Raw genomic sequence first — 18,114 nt, forward strand, 5'->3', positions numbered from 1 at the left:
CGAATGGAGAAGGTGGAGCGAGACCCTCCCCAGCACAGCCGCACCCCTGAGCCCCTTCCCCACTCATCTCCTGGTGCCAGAGCCGAGGCTGCGCCTTCCTCCCTCTGGCAAAAAGCGTCTGGGGACAGCATTTCTCCGCAGGGAACGTGTCCCTGTCATCCTGCCTCGCCCCAGAGAGCAGCCCCCAGCTCTGGAGGAACCCCCCCATCCCCAGCCCTGCCCAGCCAGCCTCGTCCATGGAAGTTGCTTTCCCCTTTCCCACAGCTGGGAGCCGATTCAGGCGGCGCTGCCTGGGAAGTTATCCCCCAAAAACTGCTCGGGAGAGGCAAGAGCCGCCTCCCCGCCCCTCGCAGCGCTGCTGCCCGGTTCCCCCTCTCCTCTGGAAGCAGCTCAGCGCCGCTCGCTCCCGGCCATATGCTGCCAGAGGTTAGGGATAGAAACGGAATATAAACCCAGCGCTTAACGCCCAAATTTCCTTCCCAACCCGCCGCTCCCTCTGCTTCCCCTCTGCTGCTGCCCTTGTCCCTCACCCACCTCTCTTGGGGAGCTGCCGAGGAGCCGGAGCTCCCAGCTGGGGGATCCGCCGGGAATGTGCGGCTCAGGATGCTCGGCTCTCCCTGAGATCCTCGGGAACGCGTGGCCTCGGCACGGATCACACACACACGGATCACACACACACACAGGGATCACACACACATGGATCACACACACAGGGATCACACACACACACACGGATCACACACACACACAGGGATCACACACACACACACGGATCACACACACACGGATCACACACACACACACGGATCACACACACATGGATCACACACACATGGATCACACACACACACGGATCACACACACACACAGGGATCACACACACACACACGGATCACACACACACGGATCACACACACACACAGGGATTACACACACACGGATCACACACACATGGATCACACACACACACGGGTCACACACACACACGGGTCACACACACACACAGGGATCACACACACACGGATCACACACACATGGATCACACACACACACACCACACACACACACACACGGGTCACACACACACACACACAGGGATCACACACACGGGTCACACAAACACACACACACAGGGATCACACACAAACACACACACGGGTCACGCACACACACAGAGATCACACACACGGATCACACACACACAGGGATCACACACACACAGGGATCACACACACGGATCACACACACATGGATCACACACACACCAGACACACACACACACGGATCACACACACACACACGGATCACACACACACACACACACACAGGGATCACACGGATCACACACACACACAGGTCACACACACACACGGGTCACACACACACGGGTCACACACACACACACACACACAGGGATCACACGGATCACACACACACACAGGTCACACACACACACGGGTCACACACACACGGGTCACACACACAACATCCGCGGCTCGGGACTTACTGGGCTGCTCATTCCCCGCGGCTGGAAATGCGTGCGGAAGGGGATTAGAGCCCGCGGGCTGGAGGAAGGGCTGAACATTTATATTTATACCAAAGCTTTGGGAGCTGCGGAGCGCGCACACCCCGCACACACGCGCAGCAGCTGAGAGCGGGGTCTGGCACTGCCACTGCGGCGATTTGGGACAAATCCCAGGATTGTCTCTGCCCGTGCTCCAGTTTAGAGCGAGCGCCGATGCTGGGCTTTGCCTAGAGGTGGCAGTGAGCCTTCGCTCTTCGCTCTTCCCTTTTCCCGACCCCCGGCACAGCCTGGGAAGTCCCGGAGCTCTGTCGGGCTGGGGCAGGGTTGCTATGACACGGGAGGGACCCCTCGGAACCCACGCACCCCCTGCGGGACGGGGGCATTCCTTGGCATCGTCCCCTCTGCACGGGGCAAAGGTTGGGGCTCATCGAAGCCAGGTTTGGAGCAAAACTGGGGTTTGATCAAATCCTCAAAACCTGGGAGTTCGTGGCCAGGGCAGGTCGCTTTTAAAACATCCCTGGGGCAGCTCCCAGCTCCTCCCTGCCCGTGACATTTTAGGGGAAAACTCTTTGTCCCCCACCTCCAGAAGGGACCAGGCAGAGCTGTGACAACGCGAAATATCCCAGCACGAACCCCAGCATCCAACAAGACACCTGTAAACCCCACCCAAAGCCACGTTTATGTCCCAAACCTCCCCGCCCTGGGGGTCAGAGTTGGAAAAAGCTGCTGGAAAGATTCCTTGGGAGCTCCTCTCCTCCTCCTCGGTACGAGGTGGGTGATGAAGAGTGATCTCTCTCTCTCACACGTGGGCACACACGCACGCAGCAAATCTAATAAAAAGATATTAGTCCGAGAGAATTTGGCTCCTGGCATTCAACTATCTCAAGCTTCATACAGACACCAAAGAAATGAGATTATGGGAGCACACAAACAAGAAATTCCAGGGGGATGAATTCATGTTTCATCACTGTTACAGGGCAGGGAAGGACCTGTCTGTCTTCCCTTGCATTTCTTTTTAAATTCTACTTCAAAATATGAACCCCTTCCCTTCAAAAGTCACATTTCCTCCAGCCCCAAGCCCTGCCACCTTCCCATCAAAATCCAAATTCCTCTCATTATCATTTTAAGGACGCGTTGAAGGCCTGACAAACACCCCAAAGTTCAAGGACTCCTTGTAAATCCGGGGTGTAATTTAGATTTGAAAAAGGCCTGCTTTGAAACCTCTCTCGGCAGCCTGAAAGGGGCTCGAGTCACTCCCGGGTTATTCAGATGCAAACCCTGTTCTGAAGCACAAGTGGCTGAGCTGAGCCCTCCCCAGCAGCTGGAGGTTGGGGGCAGATGCTTCGCAGCAGCAGCAGCAGCAGCAGAGCTCCACGACTCCACTGGAATCAGCGGAATCGAGATCATTAAAGCCAGCTAAAACCAGCAGCTTCCCAGGATTTTGTGCCATCTGAGCCCCTATTTCCAGCCCGCTCCTTCCCAGCGGGATCAGGCCCCCAAACGGCACCTTTGAACCTTTAGATCAATTCTTGGTGTAATTACAAAGCAGAAAAATCACTCTTGTGTCAACCTTAAGCAGTAAATTTCGTGGTTTAAATTGTTTTTTTTTCTTTTTTTTTTTTTTTTTTTTTTTTTTTTTTTTTTTTTTTTTTTTTTACTTTTCCAATGAAGTGACACATTTCTGAGGGCTGTGGGTTAAAGACTCTTTTGAAAAGCCCCAAATCCCTAATCCGGAGTGAAAAGTTATCGCTGGAGCACCTTGGGGTGGGTGGTGACAAACGCAGGAAAGGGCCGGGGCTCTGGGTAAATAGGGCCGGGGAGGAGTGGAGCAGCCTGACGAGCCTGATAAGCCAAATCTGCACAACATTCACTGCAAAAAAAACAGCACAAAGCAAACCCAAAGGCACAGAAACAGCTGCTGCCGACTTCTTCATTTCTAAAGAGGAGCAAGGAGGGAAAAAATAATATGATAAAAATAATCCACCACCAAGCAGCAAAGTGCCTGGTGCTGGCCTGCAGGGAGAGGCTCCAAATCCCTGCTCCCCCCAGACCCACTCCAATAAAATGTATATTTTATTATAAAATAAAATGTATATAAAGTGTACCAGGGAATATAATAGGGAATTTGGGCATCCCACCAGGAGGAGGGAGCAGTGAGTAGGGTTAGGTGGGATTTTTGGGATGGAATTGTTCCCTGGGAGGGTGGGGAGGGCCTGGGATGGAATTCCCAGAGCAGCTGGGGCTGCCCCTGGATCCCTGGAATGTCCCAGGCCAGGCTGGACATTGGGGCTGGGAGCACCTGGGACAGTGGGAGGGGTCCCTGCCATGGGAATGGGATGAGCTTTAAGGTCCTTTCCCACCCAAACCATCCCATGGTTCCATTTCCCAGATTCCTCCAGCCTGGATGGAGCAGCAAAGAGCAAGGAGAAGGTGAGGGCAAATCCCAGCTCCCAAATCAATCCCAGCCCAGCAAAATAATAATAATAATAATAATAATAATAATAATAATAATAATAATAATAATAATAATAATAATAATAATAATAATAATAATAATAATAGTAGTCATCATCATCATCATCGTCCTCATCATCATCATCATCCTTGAGTGATGTTCACCTCTAAACCATCCCAGTTTGGCTGATTCCAAACAGCTGCCATGGAGCTCTCCCAGCCCAACTCCCCAAAAAACAGAGACAAACAAGAACTCAAGAAAAGTTGTCAGATTTTCCCCCTTTTTCCCCCAAATCCAACTAAAAGCCTCTGCTCAGCCTTCCCACCAACCGAGGAGAAGTTTGCAGATGCTCTGTCAGGAATCTGGATTTATTCCTGGCGCTGCTTTAATGGGATATCGACACTGCTGGAATTTGAAGGTATTTAAACTTTTCAGTCCCCCAAACCACTTTGCTTTGAGCCAAAAACACCGACCTGGCCAGGAGAGCTGCCTGGGGAGCAGAGTGGAGGGTGGGTGGGATGGGATGAGCTTTAAACTCCCTCCATCCCAAACCATCCATGATCCCACTCTGGGCACCCCCAGATCTCCCTGCTCCCACCACTGGCAACTGGATCCTGCCCAGTTTGTGGTGGGAGGAGGTGAAATCCCGGGATATCCTGGTGGGAGGAGGTGAAATCCCGGGATATCCTGGTGGGAGGAGGTGAAATCCCGGGATATCCTGTTTCCCCGGGCCAGGAAAACCCTGCCTGCTTTGATTTCCAGGCTTTCCTTGCAATTTAACGTCCTCCAGCTCTTTGGAATGGCTGATTCCAGGCTGGGTCCTAGGAAAAACCTGGCCAGGGGGATGGACAGGCTGGACAGACACAGCCTCACAAGTTTTTCTGGGCTACTATGGGAAAATCAGGAACAGGAGGGAGGGGAGGTGCTCAGGGTACCAAGGAGAGCTGACATCTAAACCACTGTATTTTATTTTATTTTATTTTATTTTATTTTATTTTATTTTATTTTATTTTATTTTATTTTATTTTATTTTATTTTATTTCATTTCATTTCATTTCATTTCGTTTCATTTTGTTTCATTTTATTTCATTTTTTACAATTATTTTATGTTATTATTTTATTTTAGTTTTTAAATTTTATTTCATTTCATTTATTTTATTTTTTAAATTTATTTTATTTTATTGTTTACATTTGATTTCATTTCATTCTATTTTAAAATTTTATTTATTTTATTTAATTTTTTTACAATTATTTTTAAAATTTAATTTATTTTATTTTATTTTTTTACAATTATTTTTTAAAATTTATTTTATTTTATTTTTAAAAATAAAAATAAAATAAATTTTAAAATAGAATGAAATGAAATCAAATGTAAACAATAAAATAAAATAAATTATTTTTTAAAATTTAATTTATTTTATTTTATTTTTTAAAATTTATTTTATTTTATTGTTTACATTTGATTTCATTTAATTTCATTCCATTTTTAAATGTTATTTATTTAATTTTATTGTTTACATTTTATTTTATTTCATTTAGTTTAATTTAGTTTCATTTTATTTCATTTTATTCTGTTTTTAAAATTTTATTACTTTTCTTTTTAAAAATTTTTAAATTTTATGTTCTTTTATGTTATTTTTAGCATTGTTATTTTCCCCTCCTCATCCCAGGGTGTTTTGCAGCAGGAGCAGCTGATGGGCTGGAAAAAGCTGGGAGCTGGGAGCACGAGGTGCCCATCCATGCAGCCCAAGGGAGGGATTGGAGGCTAAAAACACAGAAAACAGGAAAAACAACCTTGGACCAGCAAAGCACAGCCCATGAAAGGCTGGAAAAGAACCAATTCCTCCCCAATTCCCATTTAAAAATGGGGAATAAAGGCACAGAAAGGACCAGGGTTTGCAGGGGCCAAACTTCAAAGGGAAAAATAAAAACATTGAAACATTTTTCTTTTCTTTTCTCACCTGGATGAGAGACAGAGCCCAGGGGTTTCCAGGACCACCAGGAATTTCTGGAAACCTCTCACCCCAGTGGTGCAGCACAGGCAGAGGAACCTTTGGCAAACCAAGGGCTTCTGTTTGCCACAGACAGAAAAAATCAGAGCAAGAGGGACCAGGAGGAAAAGCAGCAAACCCAGAACACGACCAGGATCAAGCAAGGAAAAAACTCGTAAAAAATACTGGATTTCTCCCTGCCTGGAGCATTCCCAACCCCACTCTGCTCCCCAGGGAGGCTTCTCAGTCTGGGGTGAAAAGAGAGAAATTTGGGGAGTTTGGGGACACCTGAAGGCAGAAGGGAGAGTGAGGGAGGGGATGGCAGAGCTGGGATTGCAGTGGGGCACTGCTGGGACCTGGGCTGGCACTGCCACACAAATGGAGCCAGCCCTGGGCCAGCTCAGGAGGGACCTGGAGATGCTGGAGAGAGCCCAGAGGAGGCCATGGAGATGCTCCAAGGGCTGGAGCCCCTCTGCTCTGGAGCTGGGGCTGCCCCTGCATCCCTGGAATGTCCAAGGCCAGGCTGGACATTGGGGCTTGGAGCAGCCTGGGACAGTGGGAGGTGTCCCTGCCATGGCTGGGGTGGCACTGGATGGTCCTGTGGGAATCTCTGTGGTCCTCAGGGCACCCATCCCTCTGCTCTGGAGCCAGGCTGGGAGAGCTGGGGGTGCTCACCTGGAGAGGAGAAGGCTCCAGGGACACCTCAGAGCCCCTTGCAGGGCCTAAAGGGGCTCCAGGAGAGCTGGAGAGGGACTGGGGACAAGGGATGGAGGGACAGGACCCAGGGAATGGCTCCCAGTGCCAGAGGGCAGGGATGGATGGGATATTGGGAATTAGGAATTGTTCCCTGGCAGGGTGGGCAGGCCCTGGCACAGGTGCCCAGAGCAGCTGGGGCTGCCCCTGGATCCCTGGCAGTGCCCAAGGCCAGGCTGGACATTGGGGCTGGGAGCAGCCTGGGACAGTGGGAGGTGTCCCTGCCATGGCAGGGGTGGAATGGGATGGGATTTAAGGGCCTGATGGTCTCTGAGCAGATCCCAGTCCTTGCCAGGGGTTTTCACTTGAACCCCAGAATGTGCCCATTCTCCTCTGCCCTGGCTTCACCCAGTGCCAAAAACGTCCCAGGGATGGAGCAGGACAGGATCAGAGCTGCCCCAGCCCAGGGTGATGATCACACATCAGGAAGTGCTGACTGCTCCCTGCTGCAGCTGCAAATCAGCATAAACCCCCTTTGGACACCTCCTGGTGTAATTCCCCTCTCCCACCAGGAAATCCCCCCCTCTCCAGAGCCTGTTTTCCCCTCACAGCTCCTTCCCCTTCCCTCTCCAGCATCCTGCTGCTCCCTGAAGAAGTCTCTCCTGCCTTCTCCAGATTTTGGAATGCTAACACCACCTCAGAGTTGTTTTTCTTGCTCTCAGGGGAGGCCAGGGCAGCCTCTGGCCCCGAGCTGCTGTCCCAGAGTGCAGGAATGAGCCACAAGGACCAGAGCTCTGCAAACCTCCCCTGCAGCCCAGAGAGAGCAGCCTGAACCAGGCTCCCCCCTCCTCTTCTTCTTTCTCTCTCTTTATTTTTCCTCCTCTCCCCGAGCTCCTATTCCCAGTGGCCAAGAACATTTAGTCTGGCCGGGAAAAGGAAATCTCATTACAGAATTATGGTTCATTTAGCAGGTCCCACTGGAAGCCCTGCAATAACCACTGCCTTCCTAACAGGATTAGCCAGTGTCTGAACCTCCCGCTCTCCCTGCAGCCACCTCCCTGCCCAAAAAACCCCAAAAAACCCCAAACAGCCACAGAAAAACGTGATTCAGGTGGATACAGGGAGGGCAAGATTGAGGGGAGCTGAAGGTGGAGAATTTGTTGGTGGGAAGGGGGGGTGCTGCCAGCAGAAGTTTGAACAGGTTATCCCAGAGTTATCCCACAGTTATCCCAAATTATCCCAGAGTTTTATCCCAAATTATCCCAGAGTTATCCCACAGTTATCCCAAATTATCCCAGAGTTTTATCCCAAATTATCCCAGAGTTATCCCACAGTTATCCCAGACTTATTCCAGATTTATCTCAGATTATCCCAGAGTTATCTGAGTTATCCCAGAGTAACCCCAGAGTTATCCCACAGTTATTCCAGACTTATCCCAGAGTTATCCTGGATTTATCCCAGAGTTATCCCAGACTTATCCCACAGTTATTCCAGACTTATCTCATACTTATCCCAGAGTTATCCTGGATTTATCCCAGAGGTATTCCAGAGTTATCTGAGTTATCCCAGAGTAATCCCACAGTTATCCCAGATTTATCCCACAGTTATCCAGATTTATCCCACAGTTATCCAGATTTATCCCAGAGGTATTCCAGAGTTATCCCAGAGTTTCCCCCAAGTTATCCCAGACTTATCCCACAGTTATCCCAGATTTATTAGAGTTATTCCAGATTTACCCCAGACTTATCCCAGAACTGTCCCAGAAATATCCCAGAATTACCCCAGAGTTACCCCAGAGTTATCCCAGAGTTATCCCAGAATTATCTCAGGTTTATCCCAGGTTTATCCCAGATTTATCCCAGACTTATCCCACTTGCAAATCCCACTTTTCTTTGCTGTCTTGGCCCCTCCCAAGCTGCCCATTCTCCCCAGAGGTGGGAACTGGGGATATTGATGTTGGAAGCACCAGGGACACCCTGGATTACCCAAATCCTGCTGGGAATTCCCTGCCTGCTGCTCCCAAAGCAGGATCCAGGTGCTCCTGGAAGCTGCTTCAGCTTCTCCTGGCATCAGTCTGGGAGTCTGCACAGCTTTTGTTTGGAATCTACAACACAATTCCAGGGATCTGCTCTTATCATGAGGGTGGGAAAATATAAACCAGAGGAGAAGGTGAAGGAAAAAGCCAAATTTTGTGGGGCCAGCAGAACAGCCCAGCCCAGGCTGAAATGTCTCTGCTCTTCCCATCCCTGTCCCTACTAAGAGCCAGGAAAATGGGGTTAAAGAGCAATAAATTGGGTGTAGAGCTCATGAAACCACCCCTGCTCTGGGTTTTCCTGCTCTCTGCTCCCTCCCTCCTTCCTCTCCTCCCACAATTTTCACTCTGGGCTGGTGGGGCCAACCCAGGAGATCCCCATGGCCACGCTGGGTCACACCTGGAGGGGACACAGGAGCTGTCCCCAGCAGGCTGAGGGTGGCACAGGCAGCTCAGCCTGGCTCTGTGCTGGGTCCTGAGCAAGGAGGAAGCAGCAGGAACAGGGAAATGTTCTACAGCAGCTGCTGGAACAGGGAAATGTTCTACAGCAGCAGCAGGAACAGGGAAATGTTGTCCTGCAGCAGCAGGAACAGGGAAATGTTGTCCTGCAGCAGCTGCTGGAAGTGTCTGAGCAGCAGGAACAGGGAAATGTTGTCCTGCAGCAGCTGCTGGAAGGTCTCAGCAGCCCCATCCCTCCAGGTGTTCCCTGGGAAAGGCTCCAGACAGGAGCAGGATTTGCCTGGATTTCCTCCCCTCAGAGCAGGGAGAGGTTTCATCAAAAGGAATTGGGGTATTCTTATTAAAACAGGACATTTTTGCACCTAGTTTGCCAGGACTGGGCTCTCATCACTCTGCCTTACTCCATCCTAACCCTCCTCATCCTCACTCCTTCCCTGCCCTGCTCCCTACCCCAAATCTCATGGAAAAAGGGGAATTATTTCCTCAGCCCCAGTGCCCAGGACAGCCCAGAGCTGTGGGGTCACTGCCCCTGGAGTGTCCCTGTGTGGGGCTCTCCATGGAGACTCCCTGGGGGTGTCCAGGGACCCTCCCCACATCCCCACTTTATCCTAAAGCACTCCCCACCCTGCCCTTGAGAGGCCCACACTGTCAGGTGAGGAAATAATTAATGCACACGCTAATTAAAAACTGTGAGTGTGATCAAGGATTGCTGCTGAGCACAAAAATGCATCCAAAGAGATTTCTGAACAAGAGCTGGTCCCCCAATTCTGCCTCAGCACACATAGGGTATTATCAAGCTATTATTATTATTATTATTATTATTATTATTATCATCATTATCATCATTATCATCATTATTATATTTCTGCAATAAATATATAAATATATAAATACAAAGAGAACATAATAAAAATATAATGAATATAATAAATATAATAAATATATAAAATATATTAAAATGCAAAATATATAAAGCATAAAAATTTTGATAAATAAAATATATTAATATTTATTATATATTCTAATATATAATATTTTAAAATATATAATATATTTTATATATTATATAATATTTTGTTTTATTATAATAAAATATAATATAATATTTATATATAAAAACATAGGTTTTATATATGTATATGTATGTGTATATATGTATATGTATATTTTATATCTATATAATATAAAGCAAGAGGTGGTCATACTTTTGGGGTAGGTAACTCTGGGATGGAGGGAGGTGTTAATTACAATTAAAACCAAATTCAGCCCTGCAGAGTTCACCCCTCACGTGAGAGTTGCCCTGAGGTTTATCAGCTCCAAGGTCGCACCGAATTCCCCTCCCTGCAGGGATTCCAGAGCCTGTCCTGGTGTCCCCACCCTGCTTCCCCTCAGGAATGGTTCAGGTTGTGTTTGTGGGGAACCACCACGGGATTTTGGGGGACACCAACCCCATTCCACCCAGGGGGAGCAGCAACTCCGTTTCCCCCTGGAATTTCTGCACCACTCAAACTTCTGCTAAAATGTGAATTTATTCCCTGCTTTTCCCAGCCCAGCCCCGGAGCTCGGTGTTTGCTCCCACCTGGATGCTGGGAAGGAGCCGGGGATGCTGAGACACCTCATTAGGAGGGAATAAAGGCCGGGCTGGGTTGTTTTTCTCAGGGCCGTGCCCTGCGGCTCCCACGCTGTTCCAGCAGAGCTTCTGCAGCGCTAACAAGGCTCTGCCCGGAGCTGCGGGGTGCAGGGGTCAAGGGCTGGGGGCAGCAGCAGCACTTGGTGCCCACGGGGTGCCAGGGGAAGGACCTCAGGAGGGCAAACCTGGGGTGAAAATTGGGGGAAGAGAGGAGGGAGGGAGGATGCAGAGAGCAGGGAAAGTTTCCCTCACGGATACTCAGGAATTCAGATTGCAGCATCTCCTGAAGCCAAGAGCTGGGGCCCAGAGGCGTTTCTGGAGCTAATGGGAGCACAGGGGGTGGGATTGTCCTGCCGGGAGGGTGCACAGCCCTGCTGTCTCAGACAGCTTTTATGGGAAATCCTTTCCTTAGGATTTTTCCTCCTGAGAAGCTGAGAGGCCTCAGGAATAAAATGTGAACAATGATTATCTGCTGCTGTGGAATGCAACAGGTGCATCTGGGATTGGTCCATGTTGGATGTTTGTAATTAATGGCCAATCACAGCCCAGCTGGCTCGGACAGAGAGCTGAGTCACAAACCTTTGTTATCATTCTTTGCTATTCTATTCTTAGCCAGCCTTCTGAGATGAAACCTTTTCTTCTATTCTTTTAGTATAGTTTTAATGTAATATATATCATAAAATAATAAATCAGCCTTCTGAAGCATGGAGTCAGATCCTCGTCTCTTCCCCAATCCAAGAACCCCTGTGAGCACGGTCACCCCTGCTCCAGCCCCTCCAGCACAGAGGGATCCTCTGGGATCCTCAGCTGCCTCCAACACAGAGGAAAAGTCACAGTATCATCCTTATTTTCATTTCAAAGCAGGGTCATTGTTGACCTCGGTGCTCCCAGGGCTGGCCCAGCCTCGCCAGGGGGGCAGTGCCAGGGAGGGCTGGCAGCATCCAGGATGGGGCAGCACCTGCAGAACCAGGTGATGTCTCCCTGTCCCTCTGTTCAGAAATGTTGGGATACTGGGACACAAGACAGATGATGGACTTTGGGTCTGGAGATTGGATAACAGAATGCCTTGGCATCCTGGAACTTTGAGGATTGCAAGATTCAATCAGACAGGTTTAGCAGAAAAAGAAAATTTCATTAAACTCTGCAAGCAAGGGATGTTGTAATATGCATAAGTTTGTGGGTATGATTTTAACCTAATCCTTGTAGTAAACATTACCAGTCTTCCTAAAGCAGCAGGTAAGCCTTGGCAGTCTCTGGTTACTGACCCATCTGTCAGGGGGCAGCCTGAGGCCTGCCACAGCTCCAGGACAGGGATCTCATCCCTCAGGACACGAATCCCTGTTGTGCCCCTCAGCCTGGCTTTGGGGAGGGTTTTTATGCCCTTTTCCCTGAGCTGGCACAGAGCTGTGGGTGCCCAGCCTCGCCCTGAGCACCATCCCCAGCACTGCTCTGGACAGGAATGCCACTGGGAGAACTGGGAATGAACACATCCCACCTCTGGGATTCACTGGGAATGAACACATCCCAACTTTGGGATGTCACTGGGAGAATGTCACTGGGAATGAACACATCCCACCTCTGAGATGTCACTAGGACTGAACACATCCCACCTTTTAGCAGGGCACAACAACCACAGGGGAGAGCAGGTCCTGATACCCAAAGTGTCCCTGCAGCTCCCCCCCCCCCGCCTTTCCCCTTCCCCTCTCTCCCTGTTTGTTTATTTGGCCATCCAAGCTTCCAGCAGCAGCAACGGGGTCTGGAAACCCAAAACTTCCCCTGGGGAAGAAGTTCTGGCATGCAGCAGCCAAGTCAGGAGACTCTGGGAAGTTGCTCCGAGCCTGTCTCATCTCAGGGCTTGACATATCACTGCTGTCCATTTCCCTTCCCAAGGAAATCTGATTTGTTCCAAAGTTTATAGTTTCAGTGACCTAATCCCAGCATAGTTGTTCCTGTTTCCCTTTAATTTACTGCTGCAGCTTGTATTAATTGATGGATTGCAGAGGGTTTGAGCCGAGCTAATTGTTTTAGGAACAGAAAAAAAAAAAAAAGAAAAAAAAAAAGGAGCAAGAAAGGGAGATGTGAGGTCCCTTAGTGGATTATGGAGGGATTCCGAGGGGGAAGCAGCAGCCACCAGGAAAAAGCTCCAAACAGGAGCAACTCTCCTGCAGAGGGGGAGGCTCTCCACAGCCAGAAATAACTTCCCTGGGATGGCCCTGGAGTGGAGAGCAGGGCTGGGATGGTCCCTGTGCTTCACCCCACTGCTCTGAGGAGCTGCTCCTGCCCCTGGGGGATGCTGAGGACCAGAGGAGCTCGGGAAAAAGGGAAATGTCATCACCCTGCATCCAGCAGGGATGCACAGGCTGCTCTGAGGAGGGGATGAGCAAATCCTGCTGAAGGATCCCACCTGTCATGGGTGTGGGAGTCACTGGGAGCTGCCAGCAGGGATTTGGCAGGTGGAAATCGTGGCCAGTGGCCCTGATCTGGTCCTAGGAGAGGGGAGGGGCTCTGTGGATCAGGAACAGCAGCTCAGGCTGTGAGAGCTCACTTTGGCCAGGCCTTGACAGCCCTGTGGCACCAGAGAATGGAATCATGGAATGGTTTGGGTTGGAAAGGACATAAAGCCCATCCCATTCCTGCCCTGCCATGGCCAGGGACACCTTCTACCATCCCAGGCTGCTCCAAGCCCCAGTGTCCAACCTGGCCCTGGACACTCCAGGGATGGAGCAGCCACACCTCACCAGCCTCATCCTAAAAACCTCTTCCTTGTATCTCATCCACATCAACCCTGTCCCTGTTCAAAACTGGGAGTTAGGAGCTGGGTCCAGCCCCATGGAATCCTGGGGCAATCCTGGAGGATTTGGGATCTCTTCTGCCCTCCCTCATTTCCTTGCTCCATCCCTTCCACCCCTCCCCATCTCCCCCAAGAGAGCCAAAGCAGGAACAAACCCAGGGCCTCTTTGAGCAGGGAATCCTTTTGGAGTTGGGGGTGCAAGGAGGGGACACCCCAGAGGAAATCCCAGCTCCCAGGACCCCCAACACCCTCTGAACCACAGCACCACCAAAGCATTGAAGTTTTCCAGGCCAGGAACACTCTCCTTGCTGTTTCCCTGGCCAAACCCCCCTTTCCCATAAATCAGCCCAGGCTCTTTCAGCACGGCTCTCTCTCGCAGAGAGGTTGATTTATTCAGGAGCAACACAGGGAGTTTCCAGATTCACACTAATTGCTCTCCCAAATTACTTAATAGTTGAAATTGCAGCCCTCTCTTTGGAAATCATCTCAGACAGCTCAATAAAAAACTATCAGCGGAGAGACAACTGCAAATTGATAAAGTCTTTGAGACGAGGGTAATATCATTGTTGTCTGGCAAATTTATTCGTCTGAAACCCAAACGAGGAGGATAAACAGCCTCGCTCGGCGAGGAGGACACCGCCCGCTACCGAGTTGCTCAATTCTCTCTTCCAGAACGGCTCTGATTACTCGGAGAGAGCAGCAGCGCTGCCGAAACCAGGCAGGCACAGCCAATAAACCGCTCCAGCCCTCCCCTCGCCGAGGAGAAACAGAATTTAAAAGAAATGTAATAATCATTATAATAATAACAACAACAAGAGGAGTGCTGGTGCGGGTTCTGGCGGGAGGCAGGGGCTGCTGCTCCCCTCGGGGCTGTGGATTCGGGAGCTGGCTGCTGGCCACAGAGCTCCCGCGGGCTGGAAATTGTCACCCAGGAGGGAAGGGGAAAACTTGGCTCATTTTGGCCGCTTCCCAATTTCCCGGCCCCGCCGGGGGAGGGAGAGAGGGAGGGCAGGGGGGGCAAGGGGAGAGCCCGAGGTGTGGGGGGCTCCCGGTGGGGCTCGGCCCCATCGAGGAGACTTCGAGGGGCAGCACCAAGAGAGTGGGAGCCCAGGAAGAGCCAGGGGTGTTTTGGGGGTGCTGAGCGGGATGGGCAATGCGGGAGCATCACTGCAGTGCCAGGGTTTGGGGCTCTCCCGTTTTGGGAGCATCACTGCCGTGCCAGGGTTTGGGGTTCTCCCATTTTGGGAACATCACTGCCGTGCCAGGGTTTGGGGTTCTCCCATTTTGGGAACATCTCCTCTACCATGCAGGGTTTGGGTCTCCCCCATTCTGGGAACATCACTGCCGTGCCAGGTTTTGGGGTTCCCACATTTTGGGAGCATCACTTCTACCGTGCCAGGTTTTGGGGTTCCCCCATTTTGGGAGCATCACTGCCATGCAAGGTTTTGGAGCTCCCCAATTTTGGGAGCACCTCCTGTGCCATGCAAGGTTTTGGAGTTCTCTCATTTTGGGAGCATCTCCTCTGCCATGCAGGGTTTGGGGCTCTCCCATTTGGGAGCATCACCTCTACCATGCCAGGTTTGGGGGTTCCCCCCTTTTGGGAACATCACTGCCATGCAAAGTTTAGGGCTCTCCCATTTTGGGAGCATCTCCTCTGATGTGTAAGGTTTTGGGGTTCCCTCATTTTGGGAACAATTCCTCTGCCATACAGGGTTTGGGGCTCCCCCATTTTGGAAGCACCACAGCCGTGCCATGTTTTGGGGTTCCCCCATTTTGGGAGCATCACCTCTGCCGTGTGATTTTGGGGCAGTCTGGTGTCAGGAGGGACCTCAGGCTCCCCATTCCAGGGTGACCCCACATGCTGACAGTGACAGCCCCCCTGTCCCACCCCGCCGAGCCCATGGCACAGCCCCCTGCCCTCTGGGAGCCCAAAAAGCTGCTCCTTTCTCCTGCTTTAAAATCCATTTCTGCAAGGTTTGGCAGGAGGGGGGTGGGGGAACAGGGTCATTGTCACCACTGACTGACGGGCACCGCTCCAGACCCACAAAGTTCCTCCCCTCCATCCCCAGCCCGGGGCTTCACACCAGGAACAGCAACCAGAAACCCCTCTGGGCTGGGCCCGGGGCTCAAATGCAAAACACTCAACGGAGAGACCCCAAAACCCCCCAGTTTTTCCCCAGAGAGCAGCGTGGCAGCGAGAGGGTTACGAGGAGCCGCTGCCCAGCACGGTGCCAGGAGCCACAGGGATCTGAGAGCCAGCCCGGCCGATGGCTGCCATCTGCTCCTGGCACCTCGTGTCACTGCCGCCAGCGGGGGGAAAACCATCCCAAAGCCCCAAAGCGGCCCCAAAGCGGCCCCAAAGCGGCCCCAAAGCGGCCCCAGCCCCCCGAGCCCTCCCGGGGAGCGGCACAGGGAGCACGGAGCTGCCACACGGCCGGGGGGACACGCAGGGACACATCCAAGCTGCTGGAGCCCTCTGGGCTCTTTAAAGAGCTGTGAGAGCCGCACAGCCAGGGCCGTGTCCCCCTGTCCTCTGTGGGGTGGCCGGGGACAGGGAAACGGGGAGGGTGCGGCGGAGCCTGTGGGGTCCCCATGAAGCTTTTCCTCGCTCCTGGCACCCAAAGGTGCCCCAAAAGCAACAATTCCTGCAGAAAGCGCAGCCCCCAGCCGTGCCCCCGTGCCCCGAGGAGCTGCAGAGGGGGGAGACTGAGGTGGCAGTGCCACCTTAAAGGGCACTGGCTGCCACCCGCGGGGCCAGGGCTTTGATGGCATCGCGGGCACGGGGAAGAGCAGCTCGGAGATCCATCCCCATCCCTCCGGGAAGGCGTCCAAGGGAGGCAGAGCGGGCAATGGAAGCGGGGAGCGGGCGAGCGGCGGCGCAGAGCCCCGGCCGGGTGACCCCGGGGAGAGCGGCCGCGTTTCCTGACCCGCATCCCAACCCCCCCTCGGGGCTCGGGGAAAGAAAAACCCTTTAAAAAAATAAATAAAAAAGAAGTCTCATTCATCATTCAGCCTCTGTTTGTTTTCTGCACTCCGCTAAGCTCAAACAAGCAAAACAGATTAGCTGGGCTCATTTGTTTCCTACTTAATTACACCTCTTCGGTGCTGATGTAATATTTCAAGATTTGGGTTGCTAAGGCTGAAAATCCACCTGCCCCCCTCCCACACCCACCTTGGCTTTTCATTCCCATCATGAAAAAGCCCAGATGGAGAATTTTTTTTTCGAAAAAACTCCTAATTATTGAGGAATTCAAGGCTCTGAATGCAGAAGCTGCCAGCGAGCGCTCAGGTTGTCAGAAGCAGATGGACGCCAGCTCCAGCTTTTGATCACAGCCTCGGAACCCCTCCCCAAAAAAACAGCGGGAAGGGGGGGAAGGACCCCGCATCTGCAGGCGCACACGGCCGCGGATAACTTTAGTCATCCCCCCTCCCTCTCCAGGATTGCTTTGGCATCAATAGGACTTCCCAGGAAGCCGGAGCAGCTGCGGTGCCGACGCAGTTTGCAGGATGAGCTCGGCGCTGGAGGAAGGAGCGCACGCCTCCCCGCAGGAGATCCTTCCCTTCCCTTTCCTTCTTCTTCGGGTGCTTTTCCTTCCCCTTCCCCACACCTCCGCAGGTGCCCCAAATCTGCCGTGCTGTGCCCAGGGCAGAGCACGGCCCTGCCAGCCCATGCCCGGAGGAGAAGCTGGAGGTGCCCAGGTGGAGAAAGGCGCACCTGGGAGGGGTTTTTAGGGCTGTCACGATCCTAAAAGGGGTCCCGCAGAGCCCCCAGCCAGGATGGCACTGCCGACCTGCTCCGGGTGCTGGCACCATCCCCAGCCCACCCCACCAAAGGTGTGTCCGAGGCGAGGAACAAACAGAGCCGGGAGATCGGGAACGATCCCCCCGTGATGCTTCCCAGCAGGAATCCCAACAAATCCCCCCCGGTGCCGTCCCGAGCAGAACACTCCTGGAAAACACCACGACTCCCGCTGGGACATTGGGAGCCACCCCGAGCCACCTCCCCGCAGGGTCCCCTTGGTCCCCAGCCTTACTTGGGTCCGGAGGGAGGCGCGGAGAGGCCCCCGGGCAGCGCCCCCCGCTCGCCCCCGCCGCAGCCCCGGGCTCCCAGCGAGCAAAAGGCGCACACCGAGGCCATGGCTCGTCCAGAGGCAGGGGCCGGCCGGAGCCAGGGAAGGAGGCGCTGGGCAGCGGCAGGAAAAGGGCTCAGGCGGCGCTGGAGCTGCGGGAGGGCTGCGTGAGCCGTGCCCGCCGCCTTTGCCACGGTGGCATCGCCCCTCGGCTGTGGCCTCTGCCCCTCGCCTGCTCTGCCCGGGACCCACCGTGCTCATCCAGTGCATCCCCTGCGGGCCGGGGGAAATCGCTGCCGGTGGTTTTGGGATGACGGGAATGCCCCCCGGGCACCTGGCACAGCGGGGCTGGCGGAGGAGTTGGGTTATTCAGTAACTTTTAATCTCTCCCGGCTGGAAGCTGCTGCACGCCTGCCTAAGCACAGTTCGGAGCTGATTTTTGGGTGCTCAGGGGGGGCTGTGTCCCGC

General features: G+C 52.3%; 1 protein-coding gene across 3 annotated transcripts in view; it reads right to left on the minus strand.

Moving 5' to 3' along the window:
- The window catches only part of NOS1 (nitric oxide synthase 1), an 87,405-nt gene extending 69,679 nt beyond the window's left edge, over positions 1-17,726 (minus strand). The window contains exon 1 of one of the 3 annotated variants that reach the window (XM_077187580.1): positions 17,611-17,726. The gene's annotated coding sequence lies outside the window, so the exon portion shown is untranslated. Of the gene's footprint in view, positions 1-534; positions 701-1,507; positions 1,670-17,610 lie in introns of those variants that run through there. The other 2 variants (XM_077187579.1, XM_077187578.1) reach the window with 2 other exon arrangements.
- Between the last annotated feature and the right edge of the window lie 388 nt (positions 17,727-18,114).

The sequence above is a fragment of the Agelaius phoeniceus genome, chromosome 18, assembly GCF_051311805.1.
Source record: "Agelaius phoeniceus isolate bAgePho1 chromosome 18, bAgePho1.hap1, whole genome shotgun sequence".
Taxonomy (NCBI): Eukaryota; Metazoa; Chordata; class Aves; order Passeriformes; family Icteridae; genus Agelaius; species Agelaius phoeniceus.